At 31.3% G+C, this 25,470-nt stretch overlaps 1 protein-coding gene across 1 annotated transcript in view; it reads left to right on the top strand.

The window, feature by feature from the left end:
• Positions 1-419: 419 nt before the first annotated feature.
• LOC124532381 (acid sphingomyelinase-like phosphodiesterase 3a) overlaps positions 420-25,470 on the top strand; it is an 88,116-nt gene continuing 63,065 nt past the window's right edge. Inside the window, exon 1 of the mRNA XM_047107277.1 lies at positions 420-519. The gene's annotated coding sequence lies outside the window, so the exon portion shown is untranslated. The remainder of the gene's footprint in view (positions 520-25,470) is intronic.

Raw genomic sequence — 25,470 nt, 5'->3', positions numbered from 1 at the left:
TTAAGAGAACCAATGTTTTTATACAATATGCTCATGCTTTTATTGATCTATCTGTTTGAACTCACTATTTATATTTATTGTTATGTTTTATTATAGTCTTGCCATTTAATATTAAATAAGATTAAGGTTAGAAAAAATAAAATAAATTGAGTTCTTTTTTAATAAACGTCAACATTAAATAATTTTCAAGAATTGGTATATTTTTTACGCCCTTACTATAATCAAATGAACGACTACATTAACTATTCAAATTATAACTCAATCATGAACAATATCAAAAATACAATACTTCGCCAACGGAACTAACAAGGGTTAACAAAAAGTGATAACAAGTGAACAGAAATGATGCCAAAAATGATAACGTAAGTGCACCATCATTGTGGGGGGACGCTCCTTACCTGTTATTCGTCGCCCGGACGTCGAGGCGAGCGGACGTGTCGCTTATGTTATCGTGAGTGCGTGTAGTGGTTTCGTGATTTATGTACTGACTCGGTGAAACTCAACGCGTGGAACACAAAAGTGAGAATTTTCTTATGCTAATGCTTTTTTGTTTCGTACTTACCGAGATTTTTGATTTGTTGTGTCGTTCATATTTTATTAGTTCTTCCCTTCGAAATAAATCACGTTACGTTTTGGTATTGTTTTGGAAGTTTTATTAGGGAGATTTATAGAAAGGGGTTATTTTGTAAGGAGTTCTGTGAATTGAAATTTATCAGGTACAATTAAACAGTTTTCCCTTTGCAAATACAGATGAAGTACAATTAAGAAATATATTATTTGTAATTAGTAGATTAGCGACATCAGTTGTTTTAGAAATATGTTACTACACCACGGGTTTTAGTTAAGCGGTAATAAATTTCTACTAGGATTAGAAAGAATTCTCTTTAATAATATAATTTTACATCTATTACTCATATGATACTCGTAGCAGCTACGTCGTAGCTAGTTGATTTCTGTAGATGTTCTACGAAATGATATAACGAAGTCTTAGGTATGAGATGTTCTGAAGATTTTGTTAATTATTGTCTTATCATCATTTATTTATAATTCATTTAAATTTGTAGTGATGTAACTTAATGAAAAATAATGAATCATATTAATTTATTTTGATTTAAAAAATAGCAATAATTCAATGTTAATAAGAATTTATGGAGCAAGCAACCTTTATCTTTATTAAATTTATAAATTGTATATTGAATTAATTGCAAAATTAAACCCTTATTTCTTAGAAATTCAAGTACTGGCCAGCATTAAATTTGCTCACTTTGAAAACCGAACTCTGTTACCTTGTTAGTAATTTGCGCTTCGCTGTCTTTAGAGGATTAGTGGTTTTCACACCTAGTTTAAATTTCAAATTAACATGTTTATTCAAATAACCGTAAATGGTTAATAGTTACTTTGTTATTGTAATCTTATGAAACATTTCACATATTGTATAAGTAAATAATATATTAATATAAGTCCTACTAATACTTAACGAAATTGAACGTTATATTAAAATCAATGCATATGAAATGCTCATTAAAATATATATTAAGGTAATATTCACACATATAAAATTGTAAAAAATTGTTTTTAATTGAAAACGTGACTCGTTTCCCCTCAAATTGGCATAAGCTTCAAACCTACGGTTTTAAATTTTTTTTACGTAAAAATACTCTATGGTCCGTGTATGATAATCCCAGCAATTAATCTTTATAATAATTAATTTATGCATAGGAACGACCCATCGACGATTAAAAATTTATCTTATCGAAGCAGTTCGAAATATAATAATCCTTTTTTTTCATTATATGTGTCAAAGTATAAATTTTTCTATGTTTTATCGTACACTTTCCGTTTTGTGTGTCAAGGCAGAGTTAATTACATTTTGACCTCTAATTAGAGCAAATACCGGAATTACATAGAGCGCTCGTAAATTGGTTTTTGTTATCTTCGTATTCCAAGCAAACAAACTTTAGAAAATGGTTTTAATATAAGACTAGTTAAGACTCCAATTTCGAACGAGAACAGCTCGAGTTCTTCACGTCATTGTTACTTTCGAATATTTTTAATTAAAATTTATAAAACACAGCAATTCCACGCCTTATGTTTTCTAGACAGAAGAGAAACACCATGACTTAATTTAAAAAAGTAGTGTTTATCAATTTCATTTAATCCTAACTATTTTGTCCAAAAAAGAAAATTAGAAAAAATATTTCTGTTCTTTGACAAGGTTCTTGTGTACTATTGGTCTGATAAAGAAAAACTAAAATAAACTTACAAAAACAAATAATGAAAATTAATTAATAGCAATCAGATATCTTTAAGTTAAATGTTTCATACAATTGTTTATAATCAGTCCCTTAGCCATTAACAACAGATGTGTTGTCGCAGACTTACGTAGACCTTTTCGAGTCATCATTCGTCGATAAAATTCTCAATCTATTTGTTATTTATTAGTCTATCTCCAATATGTTCGTAAACCCAAGATGGCTCAGTTAACAGGGACATAAATATACTGTTACTTTATGCACGCGTTGTTTCATTATTATACATTTATTTAGATAGTATATGTATTTATTAAATATCTGATCTACTCAAATTGACCTTCTCAAAAATTCATTAAGTATTACTTATGTAATACATGATAACTACAACAAACTTTGTATTTTGTACTGAAAGTGCACAAAAGCAACACAGACTAAAGTATCTAATACATGTTCGGAGTGGATATCGACCGCGAAACCATCAGCAATGAAAACATTGCCAGTATAATAGATAGTCTAGCCCATAACCTACATATTGCGTTTTTCAATGTGGTCATAACTCCATTTTTATAATTACTAAATTGAATTCTATTCGATAATATATTAGAGCCATTTTTGGGTGTCTTATCTATTGTTTTTCAAATATTTACAACTGGTTATTGAACGCGGCTTCGCTCGCGTTTTAATGGTTCGTTGTCACGTATTAGGCAGCGTAAAATACTTCATAAATTCATCGACCTCCGTGGTCGAGTGGTGTGTACACCGGTTTTCATGGGTACGCCACTCTGAGGTCCCGGGTTCGATTCCCGGCCGAGTCGATGTAGATTACCATTAGTTTTCTATGTTGTCTTGGGTCTGGGTATTTGTGGTACCGTCGTTACTTCTGATTTCCGTAACACAAGTGCTTCAGCTACTTACATTGGGATCAGAGTAATGTATGTGATGTTGTCTCATATTTATTATTATTTATTTATTTAAAATAGTAGCCTCATTCCTTGGAGTTCAAGTTTGCTTCATAACAAATTTCATCAAATTCGGTTCTGCGGTTTGGTCGTTAAATAGTGACAGACCGACAGAGTTACTTTCACATTTATAATTAGTATAGATTAGTAATAGCTGAATTTGTATTAAAGTGCTTCTTGTCGGCGCCTGGCGGTTCTGTCTTTATAATGCGCTTACCAGAGCAATAGTAGCTTTACGTTTAATTACGTAATCAACTCTGAAAATGATGCTTCAAACGTGCTCGTACAAATCAACTCGAATAAAGAATATATTATTCAATAACTTTTTTTAGAGCCTAAAGTCACCTCTTCTAAATATTTCTTGAATGTGACTTATGTATATGTTTATTGGTGTACAACAAAGCCGTGACGCAGCAGTAGGAGATTAAAAGTATATTCATTTTTTTTTTTCTTAATTTTCATAACTCTAACAATTCTTACATATTCTTATTGTAATGTAACTAAACTAATATTATGTACAATGTCATCTAACCGTCACACATAACACGTAGGTACAAATATGTTTGTACATTTCATTACATTGTAAATGCTTATAAATTCCTACATCTTGTGGTTGGTACTGCACTAGCGTATATAAGCGATAATGTATCTTGAAAATGTCTGATAAGAATATAAATGATGCTCTAAAAAATTATTACAAAACAATAGTATATCAGTAACAATCGCTTATAAGCTTCTTACAAAATATTTAATTTTCTACTATTCGTAGTTTTATGTCAGATAAGTCTGCAAAATAAAGGTCTATTTGAAAAGTTCTTTCGTGAAATTGATGTTTCAAATATAAATTAGATTTGAAGGATACTTATAGTTATAAGCATAATAGTACCTTTAGGTACCCGAATAGTCCTTGAAGATACTGTTGAATTGTTGTTGTCCATAATTCAACGCGATTCTTTTGGAGAGTTTTGTGTTAAATGCAACATCGCTTATATCAAAAACATAAAGAATGAAACCGCACATAAATACTAGTTATTAATAGAGGAAAAACTTTTCTATACTAGACTTCTAATGAATACCAATGTGAAGTTAGTATAATTGATCGTATTCAAATAGTTATACTACTAGAGGTCGACCGCGTTTCCCTGCCTATGTGCGTTGCGAAGAATTGAGTTGTTGGAAAAAAGTCAAGGTAATCTTTTCATTATATGTCCCTTTGTTTACATTTTCAGCGTTTTGATATTTCTTTCTTTTGAATGTGAAATATTTTTTCTAGATATCATCTCTGTTTGAATTCGAACGTTTGTTTAAATATTACGATTGTACTTTTGCATTTTACATATTATTCTTGTAAGGCGTTTTTTTATTAATTTAATTTTGAATCACTCATAACAATGAACTTAATAAAAGTCATGTGTTCTTTCCTTTTTCTTAAGTTTTTGTATTACAAGTGTAGTATTACAAAAAAGGTTGTCTAAGCGATACATTCTTACTTTGACATCGGATGTCAAATTAAAAATAAATAACTATCATTCGTTATTTAAATTATTAATGAGTTTCCATCAAAATTTTTGGAAGCAATACAAGATTTAAATTTATTAAATCAATGTGCCTATAGATTGATTATGAACGCAAAGCTATACAGAGCCTTGGGATTTGGGAACCTTCGTTTCGTAATGTGAGGGACGTACTTAGGAAGGTTTTGTGAAATTTTGATTGTAAGGGCTCCCATTTATCATCAATTTCATCCAATCAGCTCGTTTAAAGTGTCATTTTATTTCGCGCACGAAGACAATTAATGATTTACTATTGCCGGATGATTACGCCGGTTACGCAATTAGTTTTAAAAACATCAAAGTTTTCTATTCCGAATATATACCGCTAGACCAATTTTGATATGTATATGTATTTGTTGTTAATGTACTCGACAGGTGGCACTAATTTTTTTAAGTCAAAAAAACGTAGACTCGCAAATTGGTTACCTGACGATAAGTAATGAAAGTAACAGCCTGTAAATTTCCTAGTAGTGGACTAAGCTTCCTTTCCTTTTGAGGTGTAGGTTTGGAGAATATTCCACCTTCTGTTTTTATACGGATTTGTAGGAGAATTTCATTGAAGTTAGACACATGCAGGTTTCCTCGCGATGTATTTCTTCACCGCCGAGCACGAGACAAATTAACACAATTTAAATTTGAACCCATAATCATCGGTTACGACGCATGCGCGCTAGCCATATCAGCTATCAATATCTGATCACGAGCAATTACATTGAAACTGCAAGAAATATTATTCATTCCCTATATCACTAAGGCTTAACTGACTTTGGATACTACGTATAATATAATAATGACAATTTATTTCCATACAAAAATAAACGGTTACATGGTTGAACTATGACAAAAGTCACTATGTATTATATCTTTAGAACACGGTCATAAAAAGAAACACAGTTCAAGTGCTGGCTATCCTAGCTAGGCTAATCAAATAACCTGTGTTAAGGATAAACAGTCTCAGAACTTAGACCACTAGATCCTAAGGATGCTTCACAGTAAAACTAATAGGTGTCACTGATAACAATGTTTAGTCAAGAAAATTCATAACATCATATATAAACGTTTTCGAATCATGACATCGCGATTTAGAAAATTACTTATTTTGACTTAACGCCATCTAGTACCCGCAAGCTACATTAATTACGTGTATACAGTCTCCCCGAAAGTTGAGATATTTAAAATACATTAGAAATATCACCTAGGTAGTTACAGAATATAATATAATATATGAAGTCCTCGTGTGATAATCGGTTGAAAGGTCAAGTGAGTAAGTGTTCCATTCCTTCCAACACACAAAACGAATACTAAACATTGCTTAGTATAATGAGTGATGACGGGGTTATTCAAAGTTACCACCAAGCAACTTAGAGGCATTACTTTGAAGTTTGTACATGATAATTAGTAAGCTCGCTCTAGCCACATATAAATATAATATACTCTTGACAAACCAACTGTAAAGACGGGTCGGGCGATAAACTGCTAACTACCTAAGCTGCAGCCATAACGATTGTTTAAACTTCTTAACACAAAACGCTGTTATATGCACACGTACACTGCAGATAATTTTGCATTTCATTCAGGATTTAATGGCTTAAATCTGCAGTGAGTAAATGTAATCTTGAAACGATGATTATAAAATGTGAATATTGTTAGTAAAAATGTTATTATTACTAAAGTTATACTTCAGTAATAATTACATATTTCCTTTCAAAATTTTACGTAAGTGGATTGATCTATACTAATATTACAAATGTGGAATTAATTCGACAGGGTAGCAAATGATTCACCTGAAGTTACTCGCTACCAACACCCATATACACTGGCACTGTAAGAAATATTAACAATTCTTTGCATTGCTAATACTCTATGAAGCTTGGGAACTATAATGTTATGTTCCTTGCTCTGTATTTATAATGGTTCACTCACCTTTCAAGCCGGAACTCAACATTACGAAGCACTACTGTTTGTGGCTAGAATATTCTATAACTGTATAATATCATGATATACAACGTAATGCAAAAACTGAATATAACTCTGTAAGATTTTAAAGATACTGAAACATGTTTTAGAAAACTTAAACGAAAAGAATTATAGAGTCGTTATCAGAAGAGAATAAATAATTTTGAGCCTGGGAACTGTTTTAATTTTAATATTTAATTTATACATACGTATACATAGCACGTAGTTGTATGATAATATTATGACTAAAATAGATTAACTGAACAAGCAATCTGGTGATGTGTAGTTCGCTTGTTCAATCTTGACCCTTTGAATAATATCGCTGTTACAAGTACAATATGTCTTGAAAATATCGGATAGTATGTCATTAATTACTTTACAGTACTTATTAAATACGAATATATAATAAGGTCAAAGTGTTAATTTATTTTGAATATTTAATTTCGCTGTTCAAGTAAATCTCAAGACGTTTTACTTTGACAAGGGACGAGATGAACTCTGTAAATATAATTTATTCTTGCAAAATATTATTTTAGGTTTCAATCACGAAACTTGAGGAAAATTTTATTTATTTTTATTAATACTTTATTGCATATTGTGTAAAGAACACCAGTGCTACTCACTTCGTATCCAATCTTAAAACGTTTAACCTTTGCTACACTATTTTGATACTTACTCTATATATTTATAATGACAATTTCTATAGTCAAATTATTTCAATTACACATCACTTTCTAAAATTTCAAGGCTGCATTTAGCATTATGTTTGGCTACATTCTTACAGAATAGCTCTACAAATATATATAATAATAAATACATGTATGTTTTGAAAATAATAGTCCGCATAAATTGCTTTATCACTTATAGTAATCTCTCGCAAATGATCTAGATTTAATATTTGGTTGTTAAAATTTAAAAAAAAAATGGTATGCCTAGTTTGTATACAATGGTAAATATACGACAATTTTTTTTAAAATATTGATTAAGTTCGAGCACAGACACTCTTGAAATCGTATCGGATAGCTTTCCAATCAGATTATGATTGAATGTTAGAGTGCATTTGTGTTTGTGTGCACTCTTATTCGCATTAATATATACTGCGTAACTTGTCTCCCTTGAGATTGGTCACCGTGACGAAATTGGTCAGAAAGACATCATCATATCAAATAGATAGTTTTTATTATATATTAGTTTCCGGTTTCGTCTTTTTCCAGTAACAATAAGGGTCTAAATCACAAAATTGCATAAAGTTAAAAGTTCTCTTCAATTAACGTTACTTATCGAGTTATGCTTAAAATATTTTCGGAGGGCACGACAAAAAAGAGAAAAAAAAATGATTGTCATAATATTATATTAACCACACCTTTCCTTGGTGGTAGGGCTTTGTGCAAGCCCGCCTGAGTAGGTACCAACCACTCATCAGATATTCTACAGCTAAACAACAGTACACAGTATTATTGTGTTCCGGTTTGAAGGGTAAGTGAGCCAGTGAAATTACAGGCACAAGGGACTTATCATCTATTTTTATTGTATTATATTATTTTTGATGTAAGGAATAGTTAATATTTCTTACAGCGTCATTGTCTATGGGTGATGGTGACCACTTACCATCAGGTGGCCCATATGCTCGTCCGCCAACGTATTCCTTTAAAAAAAAAAGAATTACATATCTCATATAAAAAATATACCTTTTGTAATAGATGGGTGGGCGGGGGGCATCTGATGGTAAGCGATCACTACCTCCCACAAAGAAATTGGCGTTGCAAAAAATATTAACATTTCCTTACATCGCCAATACGATATCGACCTTGGGAACTAAGATGTTTCTGTTTATATACCATCTTATTAAGCGAAAACTTTCTAAGTTATTGCTGGTTATATGATGCGCAATTCCGTAGTTTTTGTATATGTTCGGCATTGTATGAAAATAAATCGTTAACTTTGTCAAATTAACTGGTTCGTATACGAGTCAATTAATTATATTCCATGAATGTATCTATATGGGTTTCTTCTCATTTTAAATGGTAGTAACATATTTGGTGGTGTTTCCTTTAATCATCAAATATAAGATATACGTTCAATACTAAGGGAAAACTATAGGTACGTTATAGGGCTGGAAAACTATGGGTACGTTATAATTAAATAGTACTTTTAAGAGTCTACTCGAAAAACGAAGGTTTTGAATTCGTCACTGAATTAAAAAAAATTGTAAAAGTTACGAATAAATAAAAATAAAAATAAGAATAAGAATAAATAAAATAATCTTGTTGACCGCACATCTGTCTGTCAAGAACATTCTGGACTTTCTTTCTTGAGAAATTCAAATCAATACCAATACTGAATTGAAGCGATTTCGAAATCAGCCTTCCCCTAGGTCAATGAAAAAATAAAACCTAAGCAATCAACAGATACGACCATACATTCGAAAAGAAAATCAAAACCAATAAAACTTCGCGTTGACCTAGAATAATGAAATTTGGCAAGCCGCAATAACTTACAAATATAGAAAAAAAATCCGAAATCGGTAAATTTGTCGATACAAATTGTGGTACTGAACTCTCAGTGAACGATTTAGACTCACACTGTCCGGTTTAATTATTGTAATAAATGTATTTTTAATTTTAATTGTAATATACGCTGGTGTGTGGTGTAGAGTGCTAATAAGGAGCAAGATTATCTGTCTTAATCACCAAAGGAAGATCTTATAATTAAAATTAAAGTTACTTAGCATATGAATCTCATAAAAACGAACTGTTAGTTAATCTGCGTCCTAAAACATAGGTCACATTATGTTATGCTAATGTGAGTAATATTGGTTCTCATTAATTAATAAAATTTTGTCTAGAAAGTTAATGTGACAACTTTATATTAACATTCACCATAATAACGAGACACGATCATTTATGCTTTTTTTTAAATAAAGAATTACGAAGTAGCAACAAATCTAATAGATTAGGGATATTATTATTTGTATTTAATAATAAAAATAAAGGATATTTGATATGAATCTACCAAGGATTTGGAGTAAATCATTGTTATTGTATATGTTATTAGTTAACTAGCTTAATTACACATGATAAATTACCAGGATGAAGGTGAATGTGTTTGAGAATATGTATAATGTGTTATTAGAATTATTTATTTCATTACGTTTTTATTTAATTACATTTTGAACTCATAATAATATTTCATAACCTTTCATAAACGGTTTGAAGTAGGCTCGTAGAGAATGTAGTAGCGTTAGAAACAGGTTTGTACAATTCGAGTCTGTTACGAAATGAAGAATTTAAAAAAGGTATATAGGTAGTACTTTAAAATGGAATACTTGATGAAGAAATGGTCACCACTGAGATATGGGTAATGTGATATTAATCTCTCCTCTTAAAACCAAAGCGCTACCTTTGTAACCAATGTCCTTTATTTTAATTGTCTGTTACACTAGATAACTCATACTCTAAGCTAGAACACAACAATAATAATAATTGCAGTTAGGCAGTAGAATTTAATAAGATGAATGGGTCGTACCTACCCAGACGAGCTAGCACAAAGTTTATAAAACACTCTAGCACACACTTTATTAAAATTAAATTGAAACATTATTACTTCAATACTTTGGAATAAAAAAATATTCGTATATAAGGTAGTATAAGCATTAAAATACTTTAGTTTTGTATGAGATATAGTAAGTAGTAGTAAATCGCATAAAATTAATATTGTAAGTGACCATTATTAATAATTGTTATGTATGTATATTATGTAGACTACGATAGCACGGGCTGGAACCTCAGTGGTTTTTTGTTGCTATTATTGTTTTGATATGTGTAATTTTATAATTGTTTAGGCGATAAATAAATAAAAATTAAAAAAAGCAGAAGGGTTGTGCGAGCAGGTTTATACAATTAATATAGAAATTAATAGCAAATTTATATATAAATTTATTAATAGCAAACCAAGTACGCATCAATTTTTAACATTTCTTTTCTCAGAGTAAACCTTATTTCATTTATTAAGATTCTGAATATAAAGAAAAAAAAAATACGAAATTATTATGAGTCAATTCAAAAGCTGCAAGAAAGATTTTTCTTATTTATATAAATAACTTGTAATGATATGACCTCGATTACGAGGTGTGTTCCATAGACCTTAACTCTTATGGCATTAGCAATAAAAGTCATTTTGCAACACATTTTTTTCATATAACCAATGCAGTTTTCAGTTAACCTACTTTCAGGAACATGCACAATCACGTGTTTAATAACGTTACTAGAATGCAATATGGCATGCTGGTCGTGGAAACTGTATAGAAATTTCTACATTATTCTAAATGACATAAGGGCGAGTTTTGAATTAATCTCGAGCAGAGTTTGCAACAAATTTGTAAAGTAATTTTGTTTGAACTAAAGTTTTACGTGTAATAGGTTTTGTATTAATAATCTTACTAGGCACAATACGTTTCGAGGAAGATAATTATATCTACACATATAATAAAATTGGACATACATATACACGGTATATTATACCAAAATAACATTTTTTTTTGAATATTTTCAATTTTTGTCGATCTGTCTGTCTATCTGTTTGTTCCGGCTAATCTCTGGAACCGCTGGACCGATTTTGACGAGACTTTCACTGGCAGATAACTGATGTAATAGGGTACTTAGGCTACAATAATATTTCTTTTTTGTACATTCAAAGGCGAACAAGTTCGCGAGCATAGCTGATTATTAAATAACTTAATTGACAATTTATACGTATGTGCCTTCAAGTAAATAAATCCTTATTGGATTGCAGTCGTTCTTTGAGAGTAAATTAATAGTGTACCGTCTTTGTGCAAACATTTCTGGACTACAATATCACCTATGCCCGGCGTGTCTCTGAAACGACCCGCATTGGATGAGAATCGGTCGGGGAAAATTATTTATGTGACATGTATGTTATGCTTGTAATTGCTCTTAATGCTGAATTATTACTATTTGATATATTCCTTTATCATAAGGGTATCAAATATGACTTAAACATTAATACATGAACATTTTTAATATAGCAAAGTTAAGTTATTATGCGGACTAGTGGAAACTCGTGCGGCAAATTTTCTTTGAAATTAGACACATGGAATATGAAAAACAAATTTACAGTCAAGATGTACGCGTTCTAACCATTGGGCTATTTTCGCTCACGTCTTACATTACTATTGACGACCTCCTTGTTTGAGTAGTGTGTACACCGATTGTTATGGGTACGTCACTCTACTCCCGGGTTCGATTCCCGAACGACTCGATGTAGAAAAATTTCAATGGTTTTCTATGTTGTCTTGGGTTTGGATTTTCATGGTACCCTCGTTACTTCTTTTTTTCCATAACACAAGTGCTTTAGCCACTTACATTGGGATCAGAGTAATGTATGTGATGTTGTCCAATACATAAAATAACTGTAAATTAAATAGTAAATGTCACATTAATTTAAGACCGCTCACAAACAATAACACAGCAGCTTAAAATTATATTACACAACTGATATCTTAGAAAGCTGCTGTTTCTGTAACAATCCATGTTGTTCCTGTACAAATCCGTAATAATTAATGCCTTAATTGGCGTTAGAAAGCTGACGCGCCAGCGAAACTGATCTCTAAATTCAGAACCGGCTGGATTCTTGACAGCATATTGCATTTTGACAACTAGCCGTTGGGAATTGTGAAATGTTTTAATAACTATTATGACAAAATTATAATTAATTGCTTTTGATTTTGTAAGAAATTATATACCTTATCAATTTTAAAGGGCTTGTAGACTTAAGAGACATAGTATCTTTGTTCTGTTGGATGACGACGCATTAATTTATAAGGGTTAATATACACGACCTCCGTGGACGAGTAGTGTGTAAACCGATTTTCATGGATACGCCACACCGAGGGCCCGGTTCGATTCCCGGCCGAGTCGATGTAGAAAAAGTTCATTACGTTTCTATGTTGTCTTGGTGATGGGTGTTTTTGGTACCGTCGTTAATTCTGATTATAGCACAAGTGCTTTAGCTATTTACATTGGGATCAGAGTAATGTAGGTGATGTTGTCCAATATTTATATTTAATATAAAGGGTTAATATTTATAAAAGTTCTAATAAGTGAGCGATGGTGAGCCAGTCAGCCTACCTACACATAAATATTATTACATATATTTAAGGTAATTTAAAACGTTAATTCATTTTAAATGTTATATCGTATCATTGGTGAATGTGTGTGTATTTTTAAGCAACAAAACCTCAGCTTAGCTTAAGCTTATCTGAACAGATTCCCAGCACTCGTATGTAGCGCTGCCGTGCTCGATAACACGAAACTTTTTATACTCTAAGCTTATACTCCGAGATAACTAAGCTTCATCACGTGTATGTAGATTTTATAGCCGTTTAACATTTTTATCACGAGCTAAAAAACTGTTCTCATAGTTTTTAATATAGCTACATATAAACATCATGCTAGCAACATTCTATCCACGTTTTTTTTATTAGTTTGTATAAAGTAACTCATTTATAATACTGGCTAGGTTGAAAATCAATATACTTTTTACATTTGCATCTAAATTCGAAATTCAAAATTTTATATTTCCAATATCATCTGTGGCATTAAAAATACTAAAATTTGTGTTACTGTCAATTTCGAACACTGAATTTTCGTCTACTAAATTTGTGTTTACAATTCATCTCTTGCTTAGGAAAACATCGTGAGATGGCTTTACGAGCTTTAGGAGCGGAGTAACTACAATTAATGTAAACCAATCTGACAAAAGGTTTGAAATAGAAATAATAATTTTAATTGGAGCTGGTTGAAACCGCAGAGAGAGAGCCAAATTATATTATTGGAACATTATTTAAAAAAGTATTTTGAAGTTTTATTAATTTCAACTTTACAATCATGTTTCGTTATTATCTTTATCTTTACATAATATAAAACATAACGGCTCACCGATATCTGTCCCTATGTATGCTTAGATTTTTGAAACTAAGCAACTTGATAGGGTTTTTTTATTAGATAGAGTTATTCGAGAGATAAAAAGCTTTGTACAGAATACATGGACAGTATAGTGATAAAATACTGACAATTTTAGAAGTTTCACCCGTGCGAATCCGGGGCGGGTCGCTAGTATGAAATTAGGTAGTTATTTCATATCCTAACGCAAAATTATTATTGAAACATAAAACTGCATGTGATCGTATAAATGAGAGTAAATAAAATTTTATTGTTTTTAGTTATATGCAAGTAAAATACTATTTGCTCTTCTTATGAACGATTTCGAAATAAATTTTGAGCTACTTAAATTTAATGATATTATTTTATAAAAGATGTACAGCGTAGTTTATGTAACACAGGCTTATAAGTTTAAGGTACATCCCTCTACCTCGAATTAACAAATCTTACGATGGTCACGAGTTTAAACAACGATATTCTTCCAGATTAATTTATTAACACTACTTTCAAATTCATTTTATCCACTAATCCTTGTTTTACAATACATCCCGTATTTTAAATCTCAATTTAGCCGATCATTCTCATGATTTCCAAATTAATAATAAATATCACCAAACATTATCGCCGCATTCGATTTCTTGACATTCTCTTTCTTTCCGGCCAGTATCATACATTCGGCCAGTATTAATCGTGAAAAATTAAAATATTACATTACTACATATTATATAACATAGTCAATCGACATATTATTAACTAAATTATTCTAATAAATTATAGTTATACGATGTGTAATAAAATAACTCTAACACAAGTATAATCTAATTTCCACATTTTTGACGTCTTTATTACATTAGTCATATCACGCACACTATGACATCTCGTAAGCACGAGCGTCACTCATACTAATGCGTTATGATTAATCGTGGAGGAGCCTCCGTTATTGAATAGGTCTCTCCTCTTCTGTCATTTTTGATTTGACATATGAAAGAGAGAGATGCATTATTTAAATAATTTCTATTTATAGGAAAAGTCGTAAATGTATTTCGTTATTCATTCTAAGTGTGTGTCAAATTTTAAGCGACGCTTGTTGAGAAATTGAAGAAGAGGTTATTCTGGCTGCAGCATTAGTCATTTAAGCTTGACCTGCTATGAGAAGTAGTTCAAACTTGCAAGATTTGAACCGAAAATCCATAAAAATATTGCAGGTTTATATAAATCTTATACAATTTAATACTTCTGCTACATATTTGTATATAATGCGATAGCGTTAAAATAAATTCATTTTTATTTTAGAAACAAAATATTATATAGTTCTTGAATATTCTTAATCAACAACTTGAATAATTTATTATCTAGAATATTCAAGAGATAAAATTAAGCCCGCTCAAATTAATATTATTTTCAAATTCCACTTAATATATATTGTTGAATATTTAATATAAATCCTTTTTTATTAGAATTTTTTCAAACTGATTTTAAGTTATTATTTTCTTTTAAAAATTGATTTCAAATTATATCGAACACATTCTATCCGTGTATATCTATCTGATAGATATGTTAATAACGTTTATTTCTTAAAATGTTATAGTTCACTGTAGTTGCTGGAGCATTTCATAAAACTTCTTCATATTGTAAAGGAATTGCGTTATCTGTTCAGTAATTATCAATAGCTAAGTAACGAGCTTAATAAACTTAAGTCGGCGTGGAATTAACAGCTCACGGATAGATCCGAGATGAACTCATTCCAAGCCGGGACTTCCATCCAGTAGACGACGAGTTAAGATCTTATTCTATCATAAGAAAACTAGCGCTTTTTTAGTTATCTTGTATTGTTGTGATTTATTTATTAAAATAATCTATTTAAAATCATTTACTTAAACATATATGAAAATAAAAATATAATCGATTCAAGCAGAGTTATACAAGAACACTTGGATCGTCATTTAACAAAGTATATTATATAATTATGAAACTACCAAGAAGAACCGTTAAGAAAATCAGTAGTTACCCTTTTCGACACGTATTAGCTCCACGCTTTAATATCATAATATATATAAACATTGGTACGTAACGATTATTACCTTAATTTGTTCCCACCTATTAAATCATGTAAGCTTGACGATTACATATTTATACTTAATAATTCTGCATCAAAGTATAGAAATATTAACTCAACGTTATGCTATCAGCTTCTTTATTTATCAATGTGTTTGTAATGACAACATTTTTTTATAATTTTGCAAAGTTATCATAAAATTAATTACTTATGTACATTCATACTTTTTTTACTCGGGATAATAATTATGGAAGTCAAAAATGTATGCAAAACAAACCCACTGTGTTACTTCGTAACTCAATGTGATAACAATATCTAAATTTCTGATTCATTACAATAACTTTAAGATGGAACATAAAAAAATATTCATTCGATTTTTAAATATCGATTTTTATTTTATTTCTTCCATCATCTTGTTGGCATAATCGAAATGAAATTCATACTTTATCGGCAAATCGGGAACGGTCGCGTCGCAACGACAGCATTTCCTTACAAAGACTTCTTTGGTTTTCAATCGGGAAAATGAAAAGCTATTTTGTTGTTTGGTACAAGTTACAAATATTTAAGTTTCGTTTAATTTTTTTTATGACTTAGAAAGAAACAAAGATCAGCTGGATGTGATACCTTTACATAATTACTATTGAAAAAAAAAACCAACTGTCATAAAAACGAAAATATTTTTAACTTTCACATGACGTGTGTTGTTGTTTAATATTAAATATGTATTACGAGTATATACATATATATGTGTGTGTGTGTCATACGTATGATAGTGTAGGTAATGATTTTTTTTAAGATTGTTTTATATATCGCCGTCCCCGGGGAATAAAAAGATAACTAACAAAACGTAAATTTTCAGGAGAATTAAAAAACATGTTTTCGTCAATAACTTTTTAAATACTGTACATAGAAGCGTGATTTAAAGTTTTTAGAAAATTAGATTTTTAAAAGCTTTAAGTTAATAACGAGAAGAACCTGTAACCTATGTTGAAACGGAGATATTTAAAAAATAAGAAGTTAGCCAAAATCAATCATCACCTGTGTTGCCTAACGCCCGTTATCATTTTATTCACAGTATTTCCTATCCAAAGTCAAATATTGTACAACAGCTATATCATTTTATTCTTAGGGTTTCAAGAGTCCAAATGCAAATGATAATACAATAATATCATTTTGTTCTCGTAAATATTCATTTACCATTTTATGTTTAATGACTGTAATACATTTTTCTTGTAAAATTTTGATATGGTTATCACGTTTAGTTTTGCTTTTCTCATGATACCTTTTTATTAAAACAAAATTAAGCCAAGGAAGTACAACAAAACGTCCAATATTTTTCGTCTGTTCATCTGTTTTATTTTAATCCTTCTTTAAATCGAGTAAATAAGTAATCCATAGTTCCATATTATTAATTAAAAAAACTTAGTACTCAACTGCAATACTCAACTACCTAATCAAATAAAACAGTTTTAATCAGCAACTGAAATATTAATCATGATCTTCTTCCTCGTCATCAGAATTGCTTCCAGAGTTACCCTGAGGAGTTAACCTGTTAAGAGCGTGATAATGCTTGAGATATGTCCTGACTTGGAAACGCACATAAAACCATCATATATAGCCTTGCCTACTGGAAAATGTTCAGTATACATATGTATAGCACTGGCAACTCCGCCACATCGCTGGGATTTGGACTCACTATCTGTCGGGTATCTCGTTTCATACTGATTCTTCACAGGTTCCATGTTTAAATCATATCTGTTTTTTAATACTGATTGCTGTGAATGGGTAACACTCTCTTCCATGATTTGAGTCCACACTATTCTCTCACCATCTTACCAGTTTTTTAGGCTGCCCCTTAGGTTGAAAAACTCTGATTTCACCATTCCTTGACGTTATATCTGTCGCCATTAACACATGTGTTTCTAACAATTGAGTAAATTTAATCGGGAGTGTATTCTATTCTATGTTTCAGCTATCCCTCAATATTGAAATGCATCGAATCTCCCACACTTTGGTCGTGCCCGATCTCAAAACATCTGTCCGTTGTATTAAATACAAGCTTTTGTGAGGCAAATATATATCAAACTATAATAAATCTGTTTTTATTATGACCGTAAAATACATCGGAGTAAAATAACATGTTATTGACGCCTCTTTTCTTCTCATGGAATTGCCTCAAGCAAGTACCTATTTTATAAGCACCTCTTTTCGCAATCTGAGCATACCAAACAAGCCTTTACAATTAATATCATCATATACAGTGAAGTTGTGAATAGGATACTTTCTTTTATAGTAAAAGGTACCAACTTCAGACTATGAGATACTCAAAACCGTTTCGAATATTGAAGACATCCAAGGTCTCTGGTGTCAATCTTGCGCGAAGACTCGACGAATTCCAACCCCCTGGACAGACCGGGTTTCGGACTGGTTTGGTAGAACAACCTTGAGGACGAGGTGAATAGAAGAATTCAGCTAGGTTTGGCAGCGTTTCGGAAGTTACGTCGAATCTTAACATAGTCGATCCTACAGTGCCTTAAGACGAAAGTCTTCAACCGGTGCCTCCTACCCGTCATGACATACGGAGCCAAAACGTAGTCACTCACGACAAAGCTGGTCCACCAGTTTAAGACTTTAAACCAGCTCTCTTGTTTCTCTGCGGAATCACATCAGAACAAACATCATCACAGAACCGATAACCGTTGGGGAAAAAGTGTTCTAGAGTAGAGACCGCGTTTCGACAATCGTATTGTAGGACGTTCTCGCGCGCTGAAGTGACGATTTACGCAAGACGGCTGGCAGGAGCTGGATGCGAGTAACCGAAGAACGATCACAATGCGTGCAATTGGCCTAGGTATGTCCGGCAGTGGACGAACATGCGCTGTTGATGATGAATACATTCAAAATCTCGTTGGTCTCGTATGCCATGTTCATTAATTCCAATCCTTCCTTTTGATGGTTCATTTTAATTTTGAAACCTTTCATTGGCACCTCGTTAAAATTTTTCTAAATTCCTTGATAAATTTTTTTTATAAATATTAGTTAAAATCAAGTCTAGAACACATTCTGTCTTTGTTTTAGAATTATCTGAAAATTCATGAGCTTCGTATATAACTCATAGCGATGCTATGATATTTCTTGTGTTAAAAAAAGAAATTTTGGATATTGTTTACAATTTTTTAGTTGCTGCTTCTCTGTAATCAGAATTGCCTCCATTACTTGACATACAATTGAGTTGCAATATTTTTGATGTTCTATGTAGACTCGACTAATACTCTGATTCGTCCGCCGAGATATCTTCAGCTATTTCATTTTCCTCGTAATAAATTCCTTCTTTTGGGCTTTTTTAACATATAACATGGTATGAGTTATAACTACTTCATCAAAAGTAGTATTACAAACACACCTTATACGAAACGCATAGACTGTTTTGCACAAGAATAAAATGATAACTGCTTTTATCACAAGCTATTCGAGAAGTTTTCACGAGAAAATAATTGTTAGGTTATTTGTCCTACAGTAAGATATAAAGACATTTAGATAATAGTACAATATATTTTTGTTCTTGAAATATCAGGCATGAGTATAATCGTAGAATAGTAGTGTAATATTTTGTAACTTCGTAAATATCACTACAATATTTATGAAAAAAATTGAGCAGGTGTATTAGTATCCAAAGATCTCAAAAATGACATAACACTAAAACGATGATAATGGAAGTTATCATTTTGTTCCCCGGGGACGGCGATATTTCTATTGCAAATTGCGTTGAAATGTTAACTTTCTGCACTCATTCTCCATATTCAAAAGAAAAAAGGAAAATAACAGCCTGTAAATTTCCCACTGCTGGGCTAATGGCCTCCTCTCCCATTAAGGAGAGGGTTGGGAACATATTCCACCATGCTGTTCCAATGCGGGTTGGTGGAATGCACATATGGCAGAATTTGGATGAAATTAGACACATGCAAGTTTCCTCACGATGTTTTCCTTCACCGCCGAGCACGAGATGAATTATAAACACAAGTTAAGCACATATGTATATATATAGTGGTGCTTACCTGGGTTTGAACCCGAAATCATCGGTTAAGATGCACGTGTTCTAACCCCTGGGCCATCACGGCTCTCTCCATATTAACTTTGCGAAATTTCTTACTCCGTTCGCTTATATTTCGTTAAAACGAATACAAAGTTTTCTGATACATTAATTATTTATTTCTTATCAAAATGAACATCAAAAGCTACATTCCTTATATGTTTAAAACTATTGACGTATTTTATACATTATTCGTTTCTTTGGAATCTCTTTTGTTTTTCATTCTATGAATTTGTATTACGTGTGATATATGAATAAAACAATTAATGATAAATTATAATTTCATTTATTACTAAAAATTATGATGTGCTAAAATTTCTTATTATCCAATTGGCATAATTAACATCCTACACACAACAGATGTAGGCAATACACACACATGAACACAATGTTATTGTAATCGCTGATCTTTTATGAATTGTATTCCACAATTCACATTTCTTGCATCGATCTTTATGGAAGTTTCAGCAATTTATATATCTAATTTTCCACGGTACGGGATTTAAGTACACATTGTAATTGCGCTATGCAAAATTGGTTGCGAGTGTTCTTGACGTTTGTATAAGCTAGTGCTTTAATCAGTTTTGTTTCGTACTTTATTTGATATTCAATTAAATGAGACTGTATTATAGTTGGATCTTTTTATTTCTTCAAAAATTATATAAATTTGTCTGCTATTTATGGACACTTGGTGGTAGGGCTTTGTGCAAGCCCGCCTGGGTAGGTATCACACACTCATGAAAAATTCTACCGCTAAATAACAGTACTCCGTATTGTTGTGTTCCGGTCTGAAGGGTGAGTGAGCCAGTGTAACTACAGGCACAAGGGACATAACATCTTAATTCCCAAGGTTAGTGGCACATTGACGATGTAAGGAATAGTTTTCTTACAATTTCTGATAGCGTCATTGTCTATGGGTGATGGTGACCACTTTCCATCAGGTGGCCCATATGCTCGCCCGCCAACATATACCACATATACCATAAAAAAATAAATCATTTCTATATGTAATTACTATAATCTATTCTAACATTCGTGAATGAGACTTACTTAGTATTATCTTTTCTCTTAAAGTTTTACTTTGTTAATGTAGTCTAATCACATCTAAGGTGATCTTTTTCTTGTGACTTTTACGTTTGATTTAATATATAATATATATTTTATTTTGTATTGTAACAGCCCAGTTACTCTATTATGGTGTAATCTTTTGGTGATGTAGGTAACTACCGCCTGTCATATTGCATTATATCACTATAAGCAATCTATAGGGGTTCCTTTTTTAAGTCAGATGACTGTTTTCAATGTAAAAAAAAATATTTAAATACACGTATTTAAAAACCGTTATATCACAATACAGTCATATTACAGTGTTGAATTATACACAAGAGAAGCCATATTTGTTTTTTTGTAATTGTTGCGAAATGGTTGTTATAAGTATTATTTATATTATATTATGATATTGATAATAACACGTTGAAATCTGTTTGTTAATTTCAGTATTATAATCACAAGCACTCAAGCTTAAAGTGGATCGACTATCTTAGGCTTCATTTTACTCAACAGCCCGTATGATTATTTGGAAAATTCAATATATTGAAGACGATCGCTCTAATGAACATTTACCTGCAATTTCAAGAAATACTTAGTTTCTTTCATTGTGTAAATACGATGGCAGTTGAAGAGAGCTTAAGATCCGTAAAAATTAAATGTTATTTTCTAACATTAGATCGTAACGTTTAACTTGGTTGTAGGGTATAGCCTATTTCGATGGAAGTTAAAAAAAAATATATCACACCGTAGATTTTCATTCGATTTATGATGCTTATCTATATTATGCATTACTTACAGTTTGTTATTTATATATCTTTATTTATAATACAACACTACGCTTAAATTATTTACACGTTAATTTTACTTCCAAAATTACAATAAATTTTTCAAAGCGTAAGCGGACGAGTAAATGGGCCACCTGATGGTAACTGATCACCACTGCCCATATCCACAGGCTCTGCAAGAAATACTAAACATTTCTTAGATTACCAATGTGCCACCAATCTTAGAAAATAATATATTATGTCCCTTGTGTTTGTGGTTGTTGTCACTGGTTCACTCACCCTTCAAAATGGAAACAACAATACTGAGTACTGAAGTTACAATATTTGATAAGGGGATGGTACCTACACAACCGTCCTTGCACAAAGGCTTACCACCAAGTAAAAATTTTACGGTATAGTATTCAAAGACAACATCACATTTATAGGCATTCCAGTATTTGTTTATATAATAAACTTTTTAGATTGATAAGAAATATCTTGGTATTTAGTTCTCTACTAAAATGATCATTGTGCAAAGCATATTTTAGATTTTGCTTTTTTAATTTGATAAACCTTACATTATCGTAATACAATATTACATAGATTTATCAAATTTATATTTAGAACGATACCAAGAAAGTTTTCCCATAATTATACAACGTCTTAATGAATCCTTAATGAATCTCGTGAAGTTGATTCAATCCTAATTTTACCTATCGCGAATTTCGGCGTTCAATTTAATAATAAATTATTTATTTTAAAATTAAACATCGCAATTACTGCTTGTAAAATAACTTGATTCTATTTTCTAATTTATTTATAGCGTAATATTCAATGGAATAATAATTAATCACATCGTTATAATGGACGGCTATGGTGGCTTTTCTCGAAGAATTTTATTGAAGATATAATGCTCGATGAGACACGATTAAAGAGGTATCACCCACAAAAGCTGTGGAGAGGTCGCCTCTTTTATTTTCCTTATCTCACGCAAGTATACAGGACTAGAACCTTCAAGAAAAGAGGTACCTGGTACCTTAAAAAAAATGTAACTCTTAATTGTTTTTAAGACATTTTAAGATATTTTCTGCCTCGCACAACCACTCTATGGAACCAGCTTTCACCGGTGATCATTCCGAACCGATACGACTTGGGAACCTTCCAAAAAGAGTGTACCTACTTTAAAGGCCGGCAAAAAACCTGCAGGCCCCTTCGTGTAGCAGATATCCATGGGCAGTGGTAGTTACTTGTTAGCAGATAAGTCTCCAAGAGGCTAAATAATAAAAACATATGTAACTCTTATTTTTTTAAATATTAATCAATTATGCCCGTGTGTCGCATTACCAATTGTGTACAAAATTTATAAAAGACTAGCTGTTCCCAGGTGTTAAGTATAAAAAAGTAGACTATGAAAAAGTAGACTATACCTTCCTGGGGATTCAAGTTTGTTTAGTACCAAATTTAATCAACTTCAGTTCAGTGATTTGAGCATCAAAGCGTACAGCGACAAAGTTTACTTCGCATTTCTGATACTAGTTTTGCTTTTCTAATTATTCGTCTTCGAGTTAATTAATTATGAAGAAAGTAATCGTTTGCTCATTGACTCGTCGTAACCGTTTATTGTTATGTTATCCTATCACGCGAATGTAACTCCATATTCTCTCTAGAAGCGAAAGACACCGTTCATTTGATTGTTAAGGGTTGAATTTATTCGATGGTATTTTTGCGGCTTACATTCGAACTTCCCTTTTAGGTGAGATTTAGTATAAACTATAGTGTCTTAAATTTAGTATACTTGTATCTCACTTAGTGACTCAATTTTTAAGTGTGAGTTTTTTTACGAATTTTGCGATTAAGTGCGTGTGTGTGTTTAAGAGACTGGTTAGCCCCTTAGTTGCACACAGATGCAATTAATATTGAAAATTATTTAATACAAATACAATGTATACTCTTATAGAATTTAATTACAATATAGCTTTCTACCAGAGATTTCTTTTTCTAGAATCAAATTATTTTGAAATTAAATAACAGCAGACAAAAAAATTCTATCTGTTGGATTTTATTATTTTATTATTTTATTCTTTATCTAATATTAGCTATTTTCAATTTAGCGACACAGAGATCAAAAGTTAATTACAAAGTTGCAAACTAATATTACAAAGTGTGAAAATACTCTAGGCCTGTCCTACACAAGCATTACTATTTATAAACTAATTTAGTTCATATTTCCAATCCTAACATATAAGTTAAATACGCCCGAATTTTGGCTATAATACAACCACATTATTTTCCAATAATTGATATCATTTTCGACGACGAAGGAAACAGTGATGAGACCCAGTTCCAATAGGCTCTTTCTCTTCTCACTTATGCCTCCTGAAAAGGAGACATAAGTCCAGCAGAAAAACATTTACAACTTGATGTATCATTGCCATTAATTATGCTACTCATAAAAAATATCTTATAAGCGTTGTTCAAGTAAACGACCGTCATTTTACTTAACCTTTTGACTTCAATCATAAAGATGTCAGGCTCAAAAATTCTGGTATTCATTATCAATATTAACTTATGCGAAAGTAGTTTCTAAGAATATATCCATATTAAATACTATTCGCCTAAGCTTAACTTAAATATAGGTAACAAAATTTATAAGAAAACTTTTATTAAGTGTATTTGACGGTCAAATTTAAATTGAGATTGGCCTTAGTGATAACACTGACTTGTATGCCCGTGTCTGATATCCATGGGCGGTGGTAGTCACTTACTATTCGACGAACCTTCTGCTTGTTTGCCACTTATATAATAAGCTAGCTATGCCCGCGAATTGTGCGCGTTTAAATTTAACAAAAAAAAATGTTTAAGCCTAACTTACTCCCTATTATATCAGTTATCTGCCAGTGAATGTTACATCAAAATAGTTCCAGCCGTTCCAGAGATTAGCCGGAAAAACAGACAGACCAAACTTGTAAAAAATGTTATTTTGGTATATGTACCGTATATAAATAAATATGCATTGAGTAAAAGGGCTAATTTAATAATACAAACAGACACTTCTGTTTTATTATATGTATAGATGAAAAATAAACCGGCAGTCGCGTATACCATATTATAGGTACATTTTCGTATATTATTATAATAATAAGACAAATACATGTATTAATAACGAAAATCTTGTATTATATTTTATTCAACTTAATATTTATTAATAACATTTCTTTGACTAGAAATTCTTTCAACAGCCATAAAGGTTGATGTTTAATATTGCCCATGACACTATTGGACCACATGGTATACACATAAAATTTCATTAATGTATGTATTTAAAATTAATAAAATGACTTTATAATGTAATATAAAATCAAAGCATTTTATAACACACATGGATTGGTTAAAAACGCGAAACACGTAAAAGCCATACGTGCCTAGAATGCATATATAATTATTTCACAAAAGGGACACTTAACATAAGGTTTGACCTAAAAACAAGCAGGGTTTATACAAAAATACTATATCTGGAGTAAAAGGCAAGGGTTAAAACGGTGAAAGCCCTCATAAACATTACCTTCGCCTAAGAATTCTCCCGAGAGTCTAATGGCAGGTTACACTCTCGCGTAAGACGCCCGAGCCGAACTTTGTACGAGATATCATAAAAATATATTGTAAATAATATATGCTTACAATTTATAAAACATACTCTAATACTATTTGATAAGACGATGAATTAATTTCTTAGTATCACAGACGTATATCTTTTTAAAATATACAATATCGATTATTTAAACGCACGGAATATTATTATAGCTTAAAGTAACAGCCTGTAAATTTCCCACA

Source organism: Vanessa cardui, chromosome 9, assembly GCF_905220365.1.
Source record: "Vanessa cardui chromosome 9, ilVanCard2.1, whole genome shotgun sequence".
Classification (NCBI taxonomy): Eukaryota; Metazoa; Arthropoda; class Insecta; order Lepidoptera; family Nymphalidae; genus Vanessa; species Vanessa cardui.
Note: the sequence above shows the minus strand (reverse complement) of the source record. Positions and strands in the feature narration are given on the sequence as shown.